The sequence below is a fragment of the Mesoplodon bidens genome (assembly GCF_964165515.1).
Source record: "Mesoplodon bidens genome assembly, chromosome: 9".
NCBI classification, from domain to species: Eukaryota; Metazoa; Chordata; class Mammalia; order Artiodactyla; family Ziphiidae; genus Mesoplodon; species Mesoplodon bidens.
The window spans coordinates 14,400,915-14,420,316 of record NC_138166.1 but is presented as its reverse complement, the minus strand read 5'-3'; the positions used below and the strand labels follow the sequence as shown (position 1 = coordinate 14,420,316).

The window sequence follows — 19,402 nt, the reverse complement described above, 5'->3', positions numbered from 1 at the left end:
TGGTGAATTACACACTCTTTGAGCTGTCAGAGAGTGGTGCTGACCAAGGCCATAGAGTGTCCGATTCTCACTGTGGGACACCACATGACATCGCCTTAGACCAAGGGATCCAAGTCACTATCCTTCAGTATAGGGAGTCAGTGTCATATTTTGTAGAACATCTGGATGGTCCAGATTCTTTTGGGCTATACTGTTACAGAGAGTAGGAGAATTAATAGCCTTGGGGCAAGACTAAATATACACGACTGCCCATCCCAAGAGAATACAAATTGCTTCTGTTGTTTCTTCCTCATGGAGATGGAAGAAAACACATTTTGCATTTCAATAGCTGTGTATCATGCACCAGGGTGGTGGTAACCAGCTCTGGTCATGATACTCCTTCCAGCAGGACAGCTTCCAAGTGGGGCTACAACTTAGTTATATTAGTATAAAATTTGTAATGGAGATATGATATGAGACCCACCACCAAGTCTTGAGAGTGGCACTTTGAGAATGCCTCTGATTTGCAATATTGCTTTTTATTTACTATCTTGGCTTGGTGGTGGTGGGGAGGGCAATGGAGGATGGGCATTTCACAAGGTTTTACTCGGCCTTTCCTACTATAGGAGCAGTAACATCAATGCCAACTGCTAAGTAGGTCTATTCCAATACATATACAAGAATTAGAGGAAACAATCAATGGTTCAGTAAACCCAGAGAACTGAGTATGAAAAGAACCTAAGTCAGATCTCCATTTACTACCTGACCCTCATATGCCCTGTTCTAACAGGGGGACCATGATGGCACTTTGGGTACATGGTTATCAGTATCAACTCAGATCCTGTATCCATTAGCCCTGGAAAGATCTAGGCATTTCTGCTTCCCCAATAGATTAGTAAATAAACATAGATCTCTTTGGGAGATAAGTGAGAGAATTAACACTTGCTGTGATGTTGAAGAGTCTTTCGTCATTGGGACCCAGCCTCTCATTTGGTGACTGGGGTCTGGGTCTGAGAATTTGCTCAGCTCTATAGATTTGGGAAAGGATTATGTCTTTCTGTTGAGGTGGCTGAACTCAGCCTCTGCCAGTTCATACCTGATCACTTTGGATTACACATATTAAGCAATATTTTGTTGACTGCTCATCTATTTTGCTCCTAGGAGCATCATGTTCTATTAGTCGTCTCCACAGAAGATTCCTGTAGGTCAGGCCCCCTTTTCTCCTATTCCAACCTCGCTGACCATTGTAATTATACCCATGTTGCTCTTGAGGGTTAAATGCTCCCCAACCCTTGATAGTCTGCGATCCCGTCCACCATGCTGATACCAAGGAGCTCAATTCTGTAATGGTTTAGGCTACCAGCCTACAGAGGGTACCCCATCCTCTGCTGCTCAGTGAAGCTGGTGGCCCCCTCACCAGCTCATTCCTCACTGTCTTGAAAAATGGACAAGGAGCATAGTCAGCTGATGGGTTTTCCAGCCTTGCGTCTTACATCCATTCAAGCACGCCGAGTTCTTTGAGCCTTGTAACCCATCCTCCCCAGCCTGCTACAGCCGTTCTGGCAGCTCTGCTTCATTATTCTGGACCACAGCTTTCGCCAAGCATCTCACAGGGCTCTGGGGCCCTTGCCAGGCTGCTCAATCCTTTATCACCAGTGACCCCAAACCAACAAACTCTCCTTACCTGATTTCATATTCTATCCCCTTGATCTGGCACCCCTCACGATCCATGCCCAGCCATCCTCTCCCAGTTGCTACCTGTTCGTGTTAACCAGGTCCTTCTCTTAGATCCAGCCCTTTCCCATCAGATCATGCTGCAACTTGACCCTAATGATCAGGCAAGTGGTCAGGAGGGGCAGATCCTCAGGAATGCGTACGTTTTCTTTTAAGGTACCTGCATCATTTGAGATGTCTGCCTCGTCTTCAAATGTGGCAGGGATGGAGGTGGGAGAGGATTGGGGGGGGGCTCTATTTTCGAATAAGTGTGAGTGGATTACTTCTCTAGTCCAGGAGTGCTCAGGAGAACCTCAAGGTTCACGATTCTCATGTGCATCACCCATGCCTCAAGATCCCCCTGCTTCCCTGTGAAGGGAGGGCCTGACTTGGGCATAGGTGACTTACCCAGGCTGAGCACTCAGCCTTCCCTGAAGTTCCGCAGCTCTTCCAATTAAGTCTTGTGCCTGGTCTTTAGCTCTTCCTGCCCTCTCACTAAAGGAGATGAGTTTCTTTCAGTGCTGCCAGGGAGCACTTCTGATTCTCACACTTGACTCTAAGTTGCTGATCGATTGCCCTGAGCCTGCCATCGTCTTTCATCAGATGCGTCAGTGGTGTGCAACAATAGCCACCCATGTCCACAGTCCTTATAACTACTCTTTCCCCTGTATCAGAAATCTTGCTCAAGTCAGTGCCTCCCCTTTGCCCTCTATCCTGTCCCAGGTGGCCACAGATGACTGTTTCAGCAATGGCTCTGCTGCTACACAAGGGTCATCAACACGTTACCCACTGGGTTCCTCATTGCCAGACGAACAGTAAATGATCCACATCCAGGAATGCATGTTAGAGTCTACACTGTCTGCTACCAACTGTCTCAGGTCATTGGCCCTAGAAACAGAGCCTAAGACCGGATTCAGGTGCATGTAATTTATGAAGGCAGTGTTCTTCGGGAACACTCTTAAGAGAGTGAAGGAAGCATGGCAGAGAAGAGGAAAGAGTCAGAGGTGGTCTCAGGTAGAACAAAACTTGGATTGATCCACAGAGAAAGTCAGAAACATACACTGCAGATAAATTTGTCCTGCCCCTTGAGACGACAGGGCCAGCCTTTTATAACCTCCTATCAGGCAGTCTTTGGCTGTGAGCTACCCCAGGGGTAGGAGTGGGCAGTTCTCCGGAGAAGGGCGGCAATGGTGAGCTGTTAGAAACCACACACACGCAGACATGCAACTGGAAGATGGGTATACCAACCAAGGAAAGGGGGATCCCAGGGTGGGGGGGGTACCTACAGTGTCGCAAATTCCAGAGTACTTTTTTTAAAGTTTGAAAAACGTTGCATAGAGATGAGTTTACATACACCTCTGTCTCTTTTCTGATTTACCTTTCTGTCTCCCACTCAAGATTTTAAATCCCTCTGGGGCTGGGCATCTGTCCTATTCGTATACGCATTCCCAATTCAGAGGCGGGGATTGAATTGTTAGTAAATGAACATTTGTCAAATGAAGAGCAGTTTGTGGTAGATCACAGAGCAACTTGAACTCCAGGCTAAGTAATTTGGGCACGATGCTCTTGGCAGTGAGAAAGCGTTTGAAATGCTTGTTGGCAGCAGTGTGCGGTATGTATTGGACTAGTGAGATCACGGAGGGAACAGCCAAGAGGCTGTTGCGGCAATACAGGCAGAAAGTAACAAGAGGCAGCATTCTGGTGGAGGCTGGAAGTGTCGAGAGGCAGATGGAAAAGTCATCAAGGAAGTATTATCTATAGGGTCCAGATGGCCCCAGGCTGACATCCAGCATTGTGACCGGCAGGGCTGCTAATCAATCAAGTGTGTGAGCAGTTTTGTACTTACGTGCCCCCAAGCAGATGGGAGAAGATCATTTCTCATATTTGCATGGAAGAAACATCTAAAAAAAAAAATCTGGGTGGGTTTTATCATTGTCATGCACAATTAGGCAAAATCCATGAAGTGTAGGTATGGGAATATTTTCTTGCCCTCCGTATTTTAGCCAGAACTCCACAGTCAGATCTGGGAAAAGCCAAGGTCACCAATGTGGAATCACTCAGTACATGACACGTGGAGTACATAACGTACTGGCCAGTGACAGTGCTTTCCAAGTGATTATTCTATACGGTAACATATGTTCCAAAGCTGCAGATTCAGCACATTTTTCTCCACTGTATTCTGGACTGTATCCTGGTTGGGATAATCTATTCAAGACTCAGATGGATCATATACACATCAAGAAACCCATGGGTTTTGTTTTTGTTTTTGTTTTCCCCCCTGAACGCTTCCAGCCTTTCACTCTAGGCAAAGTTGTGTTTATTCCTCTCTGGCCAGCTGCCTGCTGTTTCTGTCGTTCTCCGAGGGCCAGTTCCTGGGGTGCCTGTTACGTGGATGGGACCTGGGTTTTCCAGCATTCTCCCTGGGGCCGGCTTGAGATTTGCTGTGGGGAGCATCCCCATTCCCATGGATTTTGCTGTTGCCATTCGCTATGAAACTCAGGTATCCTTTCATCCACTTCCACCGTGGTGGTTCCGAGCTGACTGAAATACGTTCTCGAGCTAAGTGTTTCCATTCCAATCTTGCCTACGTTCATCTTAACAGGATTTGCAAAAAGTCGAACATCTGGAGAGCATTATAAACCAAAGGGTTTCCTAAAGATATTAAAGCAACACAGCCATATGCACACGCCTATATTCTGTGGAGAGAAACTAAAGCTGGGGCTATAGATTTAAGATACTAGTTCTAGGGAAGTGGTGATGGAATGTTTATATAAGGACAATAAATAACTAAAATAACGCAAATCCTGCCCTCCTGGGACTTTTTTTTTCTAAAAATGTAATAAACCTGTGTAGAGATTCAGATTCATAGGGATGCAGTACAGGTATTTATTTGCACTTGGATTTTACCAGGAAACGAGAGAAAAGCTAAAAGCAGCCTGCGCCTCTTGCCTGCTACCTTTCTAGGCTTCCCCCACCCTTTGAGAAATATCTAAGAGGAAGAGAAACCAAATTAGAAAAACACTTGATCTAGAGCAGTGGCTCCTAACCTTTTCTTTGTATAACCTTTTCTTTGATGATATGAAACCCCACAGACCATCTGCCCTGAAAAATATTTTATATGGCTGGGGTTGGCCTCAGAGCCCCCAGAGTCTCTCTAGGGACCACATTCTGGAAGGGCTCACTTTCTATGGTATGACCAGAGCTGATGATCTGCTTTGACACTCTTAACATGATATAGTTCTCAGTTTCTCACTTACACATGAAAGGCAAAGGACTACAAGGAACTTTGACCTGGTGAGTATGACAGGAAAGTCTTTTTTTTTTTTTACATATGTGTATATACACATAAATATATTTAATTTTTGTATAGAGAGAACGTATCTCTGACAGCTTTAAAAAGCTTTTCCTGATTGTAAGGCTTCCAGAGTTTAGCTAATTAGCATATGTACTCTCTTTCTCTCTCTCTCGCTGTCTATCTATATATATGTGTGTGTGTATGTCTCTATATATATGTATGTATTTATACAGATACGTATAAATAGATCTAATAATATAATAATATAAACTTACAAAATAATATATACGCACTAATATGAAAGAAATATATCTTCGTGTGAAGGATTTTTTTGTTTGTTTCTGTGATCCAGGAACATGATTTGTTTTAAAATATCTTTATTGGAGTATAATTGCTTTACAAAGTTGTGTTAGTTTCTGCTGTACAACAAAGGGAATCAGGTATATGTATACATATATCCCCATATCCCCTCCCTCTTGAGCCTCCCTCCCACCCTCCTTATCCCACCCCTCAAGGTGGTCACAAAGCATGAGTTGATCTCCCTGTGCTATGCGGCTGCTTCCCACTAGCTATCTATTTTACATTTGGTAGTGTATATATGTCCATGCCACTCTCTCACTTCATCCCAGCTTACCCTTCCCCCTCCCCGTGTCCTCAAGTCCGTTCTCTACGTCTGCATCTTTATTCCTACCCTGCTACTACGTTCATCAGTACCGTTTTTTTAGATTCCATATATGTGCGTTGGTGTACGGTATTTGTTTTTCTTTTTCTGACTTACTTCACGCTGTATGACAGACTCTAGGTCCATCCACCTCATTAAAAATAACTCAATTTCATTCCTTTTTATGGCTGAGTAATATTCCATTGTATATATGTGCCACATCTTTATCCATTCATCTGTTGATGGGCATTTAGGTTGCTTCCATGTCCTGGCTATTGCAAATAGTGCTGCAATGAACGTTGTGGTACATGACTCTTTCTGAATTATGGTTTTCTCAGGGTATATGCCCAGTAGTGGGATTGCTGGGTTGTATGGTAGTTCTATTTTTAGTTTTTTAAGGAACCTCCATACTGTTCTCCATAGTGGCTGTATCAATTTACATTCCCACCAAGAGTTCAGGAGGGTTCCCTTTTCTCCACACCCTCTCCAGCATTTATTGTTTGTAGATTTTTTTTTTAGAAGGTGTTGGGGGTAGGAGTTTATTAATTAATTTATTTATTTTTGCTGTGTTGGGTCTTCGTTTCTGTGTGAGGGCTTTCTCTAGTTGTGGCAAGCGGGGGCCACTCTTCATCACGGTGCGCGGGCCTCTCACTATCGCGGCCTCTCTTGTTGCGGAGCACAGGCTCCAGACGTGCAGGCTCAGTAGTTGTGGCTCACGGGCCTAGTCGCTCCGCGGCATGTGGGATCTTCCCAGACCAGGGCTCGAACCCATGTCCGCTGCATTAGCAGGCAGATTCTCAACCACTGCGCCACCAGGGAAGCCCTATTGTTTGTAGATTTTTTGATGATGGCCATTCTGACTGGTGTGAGGTGATACCTCATTGTAGTTTTTATTTGCATTTCTCTAATGATTAGTGATGTTGAGCATTCTTTCATGAGTTTGTTGGCAATCTGTATATCTTCTTTGGAGAAATGTCTATTTAGGTCTTCTGCCCATTTTTGGATTGGGTTGTTTGTTTTTTTGATATGGAGCTACATGATCTGCTTGTACACTTTGGAGATTAATCCTTTGTCAGTTGCTTCATTTGCAAATATTTTCTCTCATTCTGAGGTTTGTCTTTTCATCTTGTTTACGGTTTCCTTTGCTGTGCAAAAGCTTTGAAGTTTCATTAGGTCCCATTTGTTCATTTTTTATTTTATTTCTATGAGTCTAGGAGGTGGCTCAAAAAGATCTTGCTGTGATTTATGTCAAAGAGTGTTTTTTCCTATGTTTTCCTCTAAGAGTTTTATAGTGTCTAGCTTTACATTTAGGTCTTTAATCCATTTTGAGTTTATTTTTGTGTATGGTATTAGAAGCTCAGGAACATGATGATTTAATCGACTCTTTGGGAGACAGAGGTTAAAGATTAGACCTGTCAGGAGTGCCAGGGTTTTTCTAGACCCAGGAATTACATCTATGGCCAGAAACAACATTCTTTCTACCTGGATCACAATTCAAACACTGGAGAGTTGAGCCTGAGAGCGAACCTCTTCTCTCAGCTCCAAAATACTGTTTTCTGAGCGGGCCGTGGATTGCAAATTTATCCCACGCACTCTCCATTAGGAATATGTTGGTGCATGCATCCTCGCAGGGACGTGCTCTTATGTGATGCCTGTCTAGTCTGCAGATGACTGGACTGTCCAGATGGTGCTTAACCTGGCTGGAGAGAGTGAGCACTGTGCACGTGAGACCCCACAGCCAAAGCCTCAGCTTTTACCAGCAGCTTCCAGGTATGTGGGGGGCCTGTCCTCAAACGTTGAACATTTCTTAGAATGTTGTTCATCTATCAGGAATTTGTATCCAGGAACTAAGTGAGAGTAGAGATGTATCAAAGGAGACATAATGTTTATTAAGTGTTTACTGTGTGCTATGCTCTGCTTTACATTCATACTGCGTTGAATCTTGCTAACAACTCAAGGAGGTAGGTTTTGTCTTCATCAGATGAGTAGGAAATTGAGAACGAGAACACTCTGATGACTTGCCCGAGTCTTATAGCTAATGTGTAGAAGAACCAGGCCTCCAGCCCAGATATCCTGACCCTAGATCTTGAATGTTTGTTTCCCATTCCCCAGATGCCTGGAGATGTGAGAAAATGAAATGCTATGCGAATGAGAGGACAGTATTCAGCTTGAGTTATCTCAACAGCTGAGAGTCTGGTTTTGAGGCCGCTAATTTTGCATTGGAGATTTGTGGCTGAATAAAACAGAGACCCTGTTGATATTAGCCTGATAGATGGGATGAAGGACCTTTGCTCCATCCTTTTCCCAGAGCCGTCCTGACAAACCACGGCCAGTTTCCAAAGCTTTGCTGTTTAGCACAACCCTACGGAAGAGCCACAGAGCATCTGAGTGTGAACTGACTGTCCACCCAATGCACCTGAGCTGGTCTGGACCTCAACCCGGTCTCCATCCCACAGTGGCACCCACTTCACGGCACACGTGAAACACACCAAATACGATGGCCGCTTAGCTTATATAACTGTACTTTGGTCACTGAATTTTTGCTTTACTTCTCTTAATACAGAATCGTCCTGCTTCCCACACCCATCTGTTTAGAACCAGATGTACAATATTCCATAGATGTCTATTTTTCCCAGCCTTTGGAAGGAGGATTCCAGGCTCATTCACACATTGAATTGATTCTGTAAGTATAACAGACCCTTGGGGGTGCTTCCTGGTGAAATGAGCTCCATTCTAATTCTAAAAACAGGCTTGTCCTTTGAAGTGTTTCATCAGAAATAGAAAAGTATTTGTTTCATTATAAAAAAATCACCTACTCTACATAAAGGTCATCTAATAACAATGGCAAATCATCCAGAATAGTATGTGCCAGCCACGGTTTGAAGTGTTTTCCATATTCTGTTAGTTAGACTTCACAGCTACTCTAGGAGGGAAGAACTGTCATTATTCCCATTTTACGGACAACAGGACTGAGGCACAGAGTCACAAAGCTAGTGCATGAGGCGTGAGAGATCAGAGTCAGAAGCCCTGATTCACGCCTCCCTGCCTGGAGCCACTGCTGTGCACTGGCTCTGCAGAAAGTCTGGAGAGAAATTCCACCAGGCATTAATTATTATCAGCTTACAAGTTCCCATGCTTTGCATATTATGCTTTCATATCATTGTAACCAGACAAGATTGATTGTACATGGATTTTTGTCACTTCCCGTTACATCATAAGTGTTTTCTTATTCTGCTTATGTAACCTTGCCATTCTTAGGAAGCATGCACGGTATTTCCTTAAGTGGCTTCTTTTTTTGAAACTTCAGTTATTTATTTATTTCTGGCTGCGTTGGGTCTTCGTTGCTGCGCGCGGGCTTTTTTCTCTAGTTGCGGCGAGCGGGGGCTACTCTTCGTTGCGGTGCGCGGGCTTCTCACTGTGGTGGCTTCTCTTGTTGCGGAGCACGGGCTCTAGGCGCGGGGGTTTCAGTAGTTGTGGCTTGCAGGCTCAGTAGTTGTGGCTCACAAATTTGGGCCACAGGCATTCCTTCCAAACTCTCACTCTGTGCACAACTTCAGGCCCGGGCCTGTCCCTCGGCAGAGTTTGGACATTGAATAAATTTACTTAATTTACTTATCTATTCCCCTACTTGGGGTCATTTAAGTTGCTTCTCTTTTTTCTATTCTGAGTAGCTGGTATATTTTTTTAAACATTTGAAAATACAGTCCTACTTTACCCAGGGTTTTATGGTTCTTGAAATAATGTGTCATATTAATTTCTAGAAGGTATTAATTAATTTATATGTCAATTAATTTTCAGGATGATCAGTAATGCATGAAAGTGCCAGTTTCATTCCACCTTTAGCAGAATTGTAGAGAATTGTGTGGGACTTTTTTTTTTTTTTTTTTTTTTTTTTTATTTTTTTTTGCGGTAGGCGGGCCTCTCACTGTTGTGGCCTCTCCCCTTGCAGAGCACAGGCTCCGGATGCGCAGGCTCAGCAGCCATGGCTCACGGGCCTAGCCGCTCTGCGGCATGTGGGATCTTCCCAGACCGGGGCACGAACCCGTGTCCCCTGCATCGGCAGGCGGACTCTCAACCACTGCACCACCAGGGAAGCCCTGTGGGACTTTTTTAAAGTACTTTTGTGGATAAAATGGAATTGCTTTGTTAAAATTGCATTTTTAAACATTTGTAACAATCTTCTAATATTGTGATTTAATTAGCAAACTATGGCCCTATGAAGTTTTATTGGAACACAGCCATGCCCACTCATTTACATATTATCTACACTGCTTTCAAGCTACAAAGACACCGTTGAATATTTGCAAGAGACCTTATGACCGCAAAGCCCAAAATATTTATTCTCTGGCCTTTTATAGGAAGTTTGTCGACCCCTGATTTAATTAACTCTATCCACATTTTGTGTATTGTGTCTTTAAAGTTCAATTTTTTTTTTTTTTTTTTTTTTTTTTTTTTGTGGTACGAGGGCCTCTCACTGCCGTGGCCTCTCCCGTTGCGGAGCACAGGCTCCGGATGCGCAGGCTCAGCGGCCATGGCTTCACGGGCCCAGCCGCTCCGCGGCATGTGGGATCTTCCCGGACCGGGGCACGAACCCGTGTCCCCTGCATCGGCAGGTGGACTCTCAACCACTGCACCACCAGGGAAGCCCTAAAGTTCAATTTTTAACTATTGAACCTTTTTAATTTATACCCTAGAACTTTTTAATTTCATCATCTACTATAGAATTTAGTATGAGGCAGGTATATCTTAGATTTTATTCAATAAGTTCAGCTTTTATAACATGAAGAAAAGCCATTGTTTTAAGATTATTTTACCAAAGGTGAGGTTGCAAGATATAGGAAAGGAAGGAAGGAGAGGGAGGGAGGGAGGGAGGGAGGGAGGAAAGAAAGATACAGGGTACCCAGTTAAATTTGAATATCATATAAATATGTCCCAAATATTGCCCTAAAATATTACATGATACATACTAAAAATTATTCATTGTTTCTCTGAAATTCAATAGAATTGAAGTGGAAAGTAGAAACCAACTCTTGAATGGGAAATGTAAACTATCATGATTTCCCTATCCATATAATTCATATTCTCTACCGAGGAGCTTTAAATAGAACTGTGCTCATGACCAACGTGTGAGTTACAAAGAAAGAGACTCAAATCCGACAGGTTTAATTCAGGAAAAAAAGCTAAACCCAGGCAGAGTAAAGAAAGGGAAAGGAAGAAAATAAGGATTCCTAATCACCAAGGGATGTTATTATTGTAATCTTAACAGTCATGAATCTCAAATTTATGAGAGCCAAGTACTCCTCTTTTAAATCCATGTCCTAAATATTTCTAAACTTTGTAAATTCCAAAGATAATCACTGGATGCTGTGTTAAATGCATCCATCCAAAATTGTCCATTCATCACCCCTCCTCTGAGGGTATGTGGGCCAGGCACTGTGCTGGTTCCTGGGGATTGGGGGTAAAATCTGGTTCTTGCCCTCAAAGCGTCCTCAGCCTGACACAGAAGACAGGAATGTAAACAAAATCATTGCAATGATGTTTGATGCAGAGTATAAATGGATAATTTGAAATGAACTTAAAATATGTTCATTTGGTCAGTTATCAAGCAATCGTTCTCCTTATATATAGCCATGAAAACCCTGAAACCAAAATAAAAATTAAGAGAGCAACCCAATCTTGGCAAACTGTCCAAAATCCCAGAAGAGGCCCTTACTCCCCATTTTAGGTCAGATTTCCTACAAGCAGGGAATCTGGTTGGCCTGGTTTATTGAGGACATGCTTGTGAGGGAAGAGGGGTGAGGGGACTGGGAGAGGACAGGGGAAGGAGCCCGGCAAGGATGTGGTCTCCAGGGGGCCCTGGAGCATGAATTGCACCACAGGGTTGGTTCCACCTGGAGGCGAAGGGGTGGGGCCTTGTGTGCCCAGGTCATCATCAGCTACAGGCTCCCTACCCCACTCCCCATCCCCCCAGAGAGCGCACTCACTCCTGGACATAGTGGCTAGGTCCAATTTTCTGGAGAAGGGGACAGCTGTGAGCTTTTAGCAACCAGTGCCACAGCAGCTGGTGGATGGGAAGATCCAGGCAGGGCACCTGCAGTGTCCCCTAAGAGTCCGTGACCCAGGATGGCAGTAGGAGAAAGTCGTTACGCATTTTATGATTCCAGACTAAAGCAATTTTGCTGCTTTGGGAAGATACTCGATTGTTTGGAATTGACCCTTTCAAAGTTCATTCTTCTCTGCAGCCAGATTAACATTTGCATCTGAGACTGAGATGCATTACCAAGAAGACCAGAGGAAAGCTTTATTCAACCTTCTGCACAAATATCTTTTGTTTGGCAGGCATAGTGAGATGGTTGGGTTTTTTTTTTTCAGTCGCCCTGATTACATGATATGTGTGCCCCAAAAAATGTGCTGAGAGTCAAACATAAATTATACATTCTAGGACATAAGACTGCCATTCTTCTTTTAAACCATGGGTTGGACGACACTTGGTAAACATAAAGCCCTTAAAAGTTTCTAGGAGAAGTGAGTCATGGCATTACAAAATCCTATCGCTGATAGACAGGGACTCTTGTCAACTGCTGTATCGTCTTGGTGCCAGGAATGGCCAACTCTAAACCGGCTGAGACCAAGAACTGTAAACAATTTGTCCTTGATCGCCTGCCCTCACCACCAAGCCTAGCCCATCTGGCTTCCTTCTACATGTCACCCTGCTTGGTTTGTGTTTGGAGAATGCAGAGTCACTTTAGTATCAAAGATACAATACTAGGAATGTATGTATACTTCTTTACCGCACAATTTTTAATAAGCATTTACTGTAAATTAACCACTTGGGCAGGCACAGGGTTAACGAGACGAACACCTTGCCTGCCCCACCGGGGCTGATGCTCTAAAGGGGAGATGCAGGCAGTTACACAGGAAATGACAACACAGTGTGACAGATACTGGAAACTGTGAGAGGTCATTTGGTGTGGCTCTCAATGTCATCTGACACAGCCTTCCTTTTTTTTTTTTTTTCTCCCCCCTTGAACCCACTCTCTTGTAATTGAGATTGCACTGCCTGGTCTCAGGACTTGCTGAAGCTCAGGTTCTTCATGTCTCTTTGCGGAAAGAATGTAGTGAGAGACAAAGTGATTGGTTAGAAGTAGAGTTATTTAGAGAGGTACACATTCCATAGACAGGAGGCCATCCATCTCAAAAGGCAAGAGCAGCCCCAGGGCATGGAGTTGTCTTGGAAAGTGAGAGCGGCCCTGGGTGAAACACACTCCACAGACAGTGTGGGCCATCTCAGAAGTCTAGCAGGCCCCCACCTTCCCTTTTTATTACAAATATTGATACTTTGTAATGCTCTTTCCTACCCTGCAATGAAATTCACAGGCATTAGAGCCTACCTGCACACGTAACTTCCAAATAATATCACTGTTATGTGCAAACACAATAAAAGGGAAGTAATTTATGAAGAAAGAATATGTACTTCAATACATACGTGCACCGACATGAACACACCGGGAGCCATACTGAAGTACAGAGATGCTCAAACACGTAGATTCACTACATACGAGATAGCCATGCAAGCCGGTGTGTTGTAAACATGTTTAACGTGTTTTAAAAACACAGAGTAAGGTTTTCAACTCATCATTATAAGCACGGAATCCTCCTTCATGGATGTTCAGTGAAATATTCAAAAGCTGTCGGAGACGTGATGATTTTCCTTGTTGTGAGAATGTCTAGCATGTCTGATCCCCACCCACTAAATGCCAGTAACACACATCACCTAGTAGCCATGACAACCAAAAACACCCCTTGGAATTTCTAAAATGCTCCCTGGGGGTGGGTACCTCTCATATTGGGAACCACTGAGCTGAGAGGTTGGGGGTAGCAGAATGGAAACTGAATCACTGGGCTGTACACCTGAAACTAACACATTGTAAATCAACTATACTTCAGTAACAACAGTGTCTTTCTTGCAGTACTTCTCAGAGGTTTGATATGTTAATCTGTACTGTGAATCTCCAAGAGGCAGATAGTTTGATGTAGAACAGCACTGTTCATAAGTAATTGAAAAAGGTAAGACTTTCTAAAGGAGAGTTTTAGAGTTCCACAGTAATACTACAGAATGCAACGTCTAAGCCATAATTTCTTTCTTTATTGGAGTATAATTGCTTTACAGTGGTGTGTTAGTTTCTGCTTTATAACAAAGTGAATCATCTGTACATATATCCCCATATCTCCTCCCTCTTGCGTCTCCCTCCCACCCTCCCTATCCCACCCCTCTAGGGGGTCACAAAGCACCGAGCTGATCTCCCTGTGCTATGTGTAAGTCATAATTTCTTAATCTATCACAAGTAGCCTAGTTAAAACTCTTTCAAATCTAAGACAAATTGATTAACAAGTAAAAAATATAGTAATAAAAAGATAAAACCTTATTTTCTTTGCCATAAGTCAATAAATGTAAATATTTAAAGATTTCTTAAATAAATTGAAAATCTTGAAATCTTCAGTTGTAAGCAATTGAAAGGATGGAATTGAGTCTCTTTTCAACCACGATTCTCACAGATCTAATTTTTTTTTTTAATAACTGGAATCTTGAATAGGGGACAGTTTTGAACGTAAGTGTTCTTTTCTCATTATTTCAAAAGGTTGGTCTTATTCCCCAAATCAACTCATTGGAGAATTTCTGCAGCAAGCAGGATTTAGATGAATATCACCTGCACAACTGTGTTGAAATTGCCTCTGCAGTGGGACCTCAGGTGCTCCCTGGAGCATGTGAAAGGCTTATAGCCAGTTTGTCTGCCTGGCTGCACAACGGGGCCGTGGGTGAGTATCTGTTTGGTATTTTTTATTTAAATAGAAATTGCCTTAGTATGCATGTATGTATGTATGTATGTATTTACTTAGCTGTGTTGGGTCTTCGTTGCTGCGAGCGGGCTTTCTCTAGTTGGCGGCGAGCGGGGGCTACTCTTCGTTGCGGTGCGCGGGCTTCTCATGGTGGTGACTTCTGTTGTTGCGGAGCATGGGCTCTAGGCCTGCGGGCTTCAGTAGTTGTGGCTTGCAGGCTCAGTAGTTGCAGTGCATGGGTTCTAGGGCGTGTGGGCCTCAGTAGTTGCAACACGTGGGCTCAGTAGTTGTGGCACATGGGCTTAGTTGCTCCACGGCATGTGGGATCTTCCCGGACCAGGGATCGAACCCGTGTCCCTGCATTGGCAGGTGGATTCTTAACCACTGCGCCACCAGGGAAGTCCCTGAGTATCTGTCTCACGGGCTCTACCGAATTGCCGCTATCTGTGCAAAGGCTTTTAGGAATGTGAGTGAAATGATCTAATGTATTTTAGTATCTACTCCTACCAGCCAATGTAGATACCAACTGCCCGATGATTAGGTACACAGAGCAGTCTGTCCACGTGTTGGAATCATAACTTGCAGTACAAGAAGTGTATAAAAGAGGAGCCTGGCTGTCGCTTGGGGATGCCAGATTCCTGGAACAATGGTCCTAAAATATTTCTTTGGAATCCTGGAATGAACTTTAAACAACTTCTTTCATCCCTAAACCTTCATTTAATAAATGAGACTGTTGGGTCCAAAACATTAGGTAACTTGCCCATTTCGCTAAGCTGTAAAGTGGGTTTCTCACTCTCAGCACTTTTAAAATTTAGGGCTGGATAATAGTTCATTGGGGAGGGGTTGCTGTCCTGTGCATGGTAGGATGTTTAGCACCAACCTTACCCTCTACCCACCCAATACCAGTACCACCTGATACCACCCTCCCCTCAGTTGTGACATCTAAAAATGTCCCGAAACTTTGTCATATGTCCCCTAGGGGTAAAAATCTCCTCCTAGTTGAGAATCACTGCTGTAGCGTGACAGCCACCATGAGAGTCTGGGCTTCCCAAGTTCCAGACAGATGCTTTCTCCATGCAGGACTCTGACTTTTGGGTTGCCTGCAATCTCATGAAAGATATGGAACAAGGGAAATGAAAGGTATAATCCAGCACCAACACGGATCATCAGGAATTGAAGAAATAATAATTACATTGGAACAATTAATGATTGAAGCAATTTATTTTAAGCTTTTCAATAACTTGTTAAGTAACATTCATTGCCAAGTGATGTTTGTTAAGTAGTGTTTATTGAGCACTTACAGGTGCCAAACACTATTCTAAGTACTTCACAGGCATGATTGTCTTTAATCCTTATAATCCCAGGAGGTATACCATATATTATCCCCAGTTAACAGATGAGGGAGTTAAGGATTAGAGGTAACAAATGAGAAAGACATGAACTAGAGCCAGTAATAGGACGGAGTGCTTCTCTGTCACTTCCTTTGCCTCTAACTTGTTTTGTTCCCTACAGCCTGCAACTGTCACCCACAGGGCTCAGTGGGACCCAAGTGCAGCTGACTGGAAGGCCAGTGCCAGTGTAAGCCTCGTGTGACCGGCCGCTGCTGTGACACGTGCTCAACAGGAAGCTACAGTTTGGGGCATCACAGCTGTCACTGTATGTAGCAAAAGCCAGATGGGGGAAACACATGTGTTCTCAACCTTGGAGTTTTAAAGGCAGGAAAATCAATGTGGGGAGTTGAAAAGGGGAGGGATTAGGAATTTGGCTTCATTATTCAGATTGTCTCGTCTATGTAGATAAAATGTACTGAAAGCTTTTCCGCTATACTTTATTCTTCCATTCAGTGGGCACTGACTGTGTACAGAGCTCTATTAGGAAACATGAGTGATGATAAAAAATACATGGTCCATGCTTCAGGGGGTTTTCAGTTTGTATCAGATAGATGGTAGTCCAGGGGGGATGTGAGGACACCATGGAGTTGGCTGTGTAAACCCAGCTTTAGCATCTGGTGCATAAGCTCGGTGGCTGGAAAGGCTAAAACAATGAGATTGGGATGTGGAGAAACGGGGACCCTCCTACACTGTTGGTGGGAATGTAAGTTGGTGGAGCCATTATGGAAAACAGTATGGAGGTTCCTCAAAAAATTTAAAAGAACTACCATATGATCCAGCAATTTTGCTTCTGAGTATTTATCTGAAGAAAAGGAAAACACTAACACGAAAAGATATTTGCACTCTCATGTTCATTGCAGCATTATTTACAGTAGCCAAGATATGGAAACAATCTAAGTTTCCACCAACAGGTGAATGATTACAGAAAATGTGGTATATACATGCAGTGGAGTACTATTCAGCCATAAAAACGAAGAGGATATTGCCATTTGCAACAACATGGGTAAGCCTTGAGTGCAGTATACTAAATGAATAAGTCAGAAAAAGACAAATACTGGATAACCTCACTTATATGTGGAATCTAAAATGAACAAAAAACAAAAAAGCAAGCCCATAGGTATGGAGCACCAATAGACTGGTGTTTGCCAGTAGCAAGGGGTGGGGGGGTGGTGAGCGAAATGAGTGAAGGGGGTCAAAAAGTACAAACTGCCAGTTATAGAATAAATAAGTCATGGGGATGTAATGTACAGCATGGCTATTATAGTTAATAATACTGTGTTGTATATTTGAAAGTTGCTAAGAGAATAGATTTTAAAAGTTCTCATCAGAAGAAAAAAATTGTAACTATGGCGATGGATGTTAACTAGACTTACAGTGGTGACCATTTTGCAATATATACAAATATTGAATCATTATGTGGTACACTTGAAACTAATATAATGTCGTATATCAGTTATACCTCAAAAAAAAAAAACCAGTTGTCCACAACATTCTGTTGATTGAATCAGTGCATTCTTATTTAACAAATATTTTTACCTGGTTCTCTGTACATGCCATGCTCTATTCTAAGCACTGTATAGACTCAGTTTATCCACCTTGATAGGGTTGATACAGTGAATTAGAGATTGTGAAATCAGAACTGTGACTCTTTCACCAGCACACCACTGCCCCCCACCCCGACCCCAACAGGCTTCTCTTTGCTTTATCCAGCGTCACTGCCACCCTCAAGGCTCAGAGAACACTGTATGTGACCAAGTAACAGGACGGTGCCCCTGCCATGGAGAGGTAGCTGGCTGCTATTGTGATCGGTGCCTGGAGGGCTATTTTGGATTTCCTAACTGCCGCCCCTGCCTTTGTAATGGGTTCACTGTCATGCTTCAGTTGTGGAGGTTTTACAACTTGGAGAAACTGTGAAAGGTATGGAATTCATATGCACTCTTATTTTTTGCTCCTTTTGTTCTGATTTCACAACATTATCTGAAGGACCATTGAGTAGAGAATCAACAGTATTTAAGTGTAGAGTAATGACTTTGGGCAAGGAAGATAGAGCATCAGTTTATCAGCCTTCAAAATCTTGTTATGAGCCAAGCAGTGTCTAAGTAAATCAGTAACAGGTATTTGCCTGGCACCTTGCTTTTTATATTCCTAAAATGTGCATGTAAATTAGGTGCTTTTATATTGAGTTTAATGACTAAGCCATGGACCTTTCAATATGAAGCAAAAAAACCCTTTTACAGAGCAAATGAGCATCTTCTAAAAATATTGAATTTTGAGAGTTGCACTGTCCTAAAGCATAGCAAATCCACATTGGCTAATGTGAGCTTTTCCTGGTAACATTTTAGTAAAAAATTGCCTTGACAGATGCATCGATGGTTACTATGGAAATCCTTCTTCAGGACAGTCCTGCCTTCCTTGCCCGTGTCCAGATGTTCCCTCAAGCAATCAGTATTTTGCCCATTCCTGTTATCAGAATCCTTGGGCTCAGATGTAATCTGCAATTGTCTTCAACGTTATGCAGGTATGCAGTATAGTTCATGATGTTTTTTTTCTTATCCCACATTGCTATCTAAAAAATGATAACATGCTCATAGTTTATCTGCCTTGGACAAATGAGTGGTACAGGATATAAGTTAATGGCAAGAAGACACAATTTGGTAAATTGCTACTTTACTGAATAAAGAATTTGAATGATTCAAAACCAATGACAAAAAATCATTTGACCTCTAATTGTTTTTAAATAATGTTCTAGAAAACTGACCAAATGAGTTCAAATCAAATTAATTTTTTTAAATAAAATAATGGCTCATTAATTAGGATACATATGTGATTAAATTATATATGTATATATAAACACATAACATAATTTAAAAGTTAAGAATTAATCAGTCAAATGCTTTCTTTATATAATTCCAAGTAATCAATTTGACTGGTATTTCACAGATATAACTGATTTTTTCAGATGTTTTGAAGCACCAGTTCAGGCATTATACAGATACTGCCTAAATTAATTCAATATTTGTGTCTGTCCCTCAGTCAAAAATTTTATTTTGAAGAGTTTAAGCATGAGTGTAAACATGTAGTGCAAACAAGGAAAAAAATTATAAAGTCTACTTGATTGAATCATAATAGAAAATATGGCATTATTATTTTCTTCAATGATAATTAACATCATGATAAATTACGTGGCCATTTTTTTTTCTTATTTGTTACCTCTAAGGTTACACGTGTCTCTAGTTAATTCTTATAGCCTCTTCTCCACGTGCACTCTGGCTTGGTTGGTCAATTGTTTTTTGTTTTTTTAATTAGTTTCTGCTTTATAACAAAGTGAATCAGTCATACATATACATCTGTTCCCACATCCCTTCCCTCTTGCGTCTCCCTCCCTCCCACCCTCCCTATCCCACCCCTCCAGGTGGTCACAAAGCACCAAGCTGATCTCCCTGTGCTATGCGGCTGCTTCCCACTATCTATCTACCTTACGTTTGGTACTGTATATATGTCCATGCCTCTCTTTCGCTTTGTCAC

General features: G+C 42.6%; 1 pseudogene across 1 annotated transcript in view; it reads left to right on the top strand.

Annotated features, from left to right (window-relative positions):
• LOC308622447 (laminin subunit beta-4-like) overlaps window positions 1-19,402 on the top strand; it is an 81,069-nt pseudogene that overhangs the window by 40,887 nt on the left and 20,780 nt on the right. Inside the window, exons 13-19 of the transcript in view lie at window positions 3,998-4,192; window positions 7,309-7,418; window positions 8,212-8,331; window positions 14,288-14,465; window positions 15,999-16,142; window positions 17,588-17,794; window positions 18,239-18,402. The product of the transcript in view is annotated as a laminin subunit beta-4-like (transcript). The remainder of the gene's footprint in view (window positions 1-3,997; window positions 4,193-7,308; window positions 7,419-8,211; window positions 8,332-14,287; window positions 14,466-15,998; window positions 16,143-17,587; window positions 17,795-18,238; window positions 18,403-19,402) is intronic.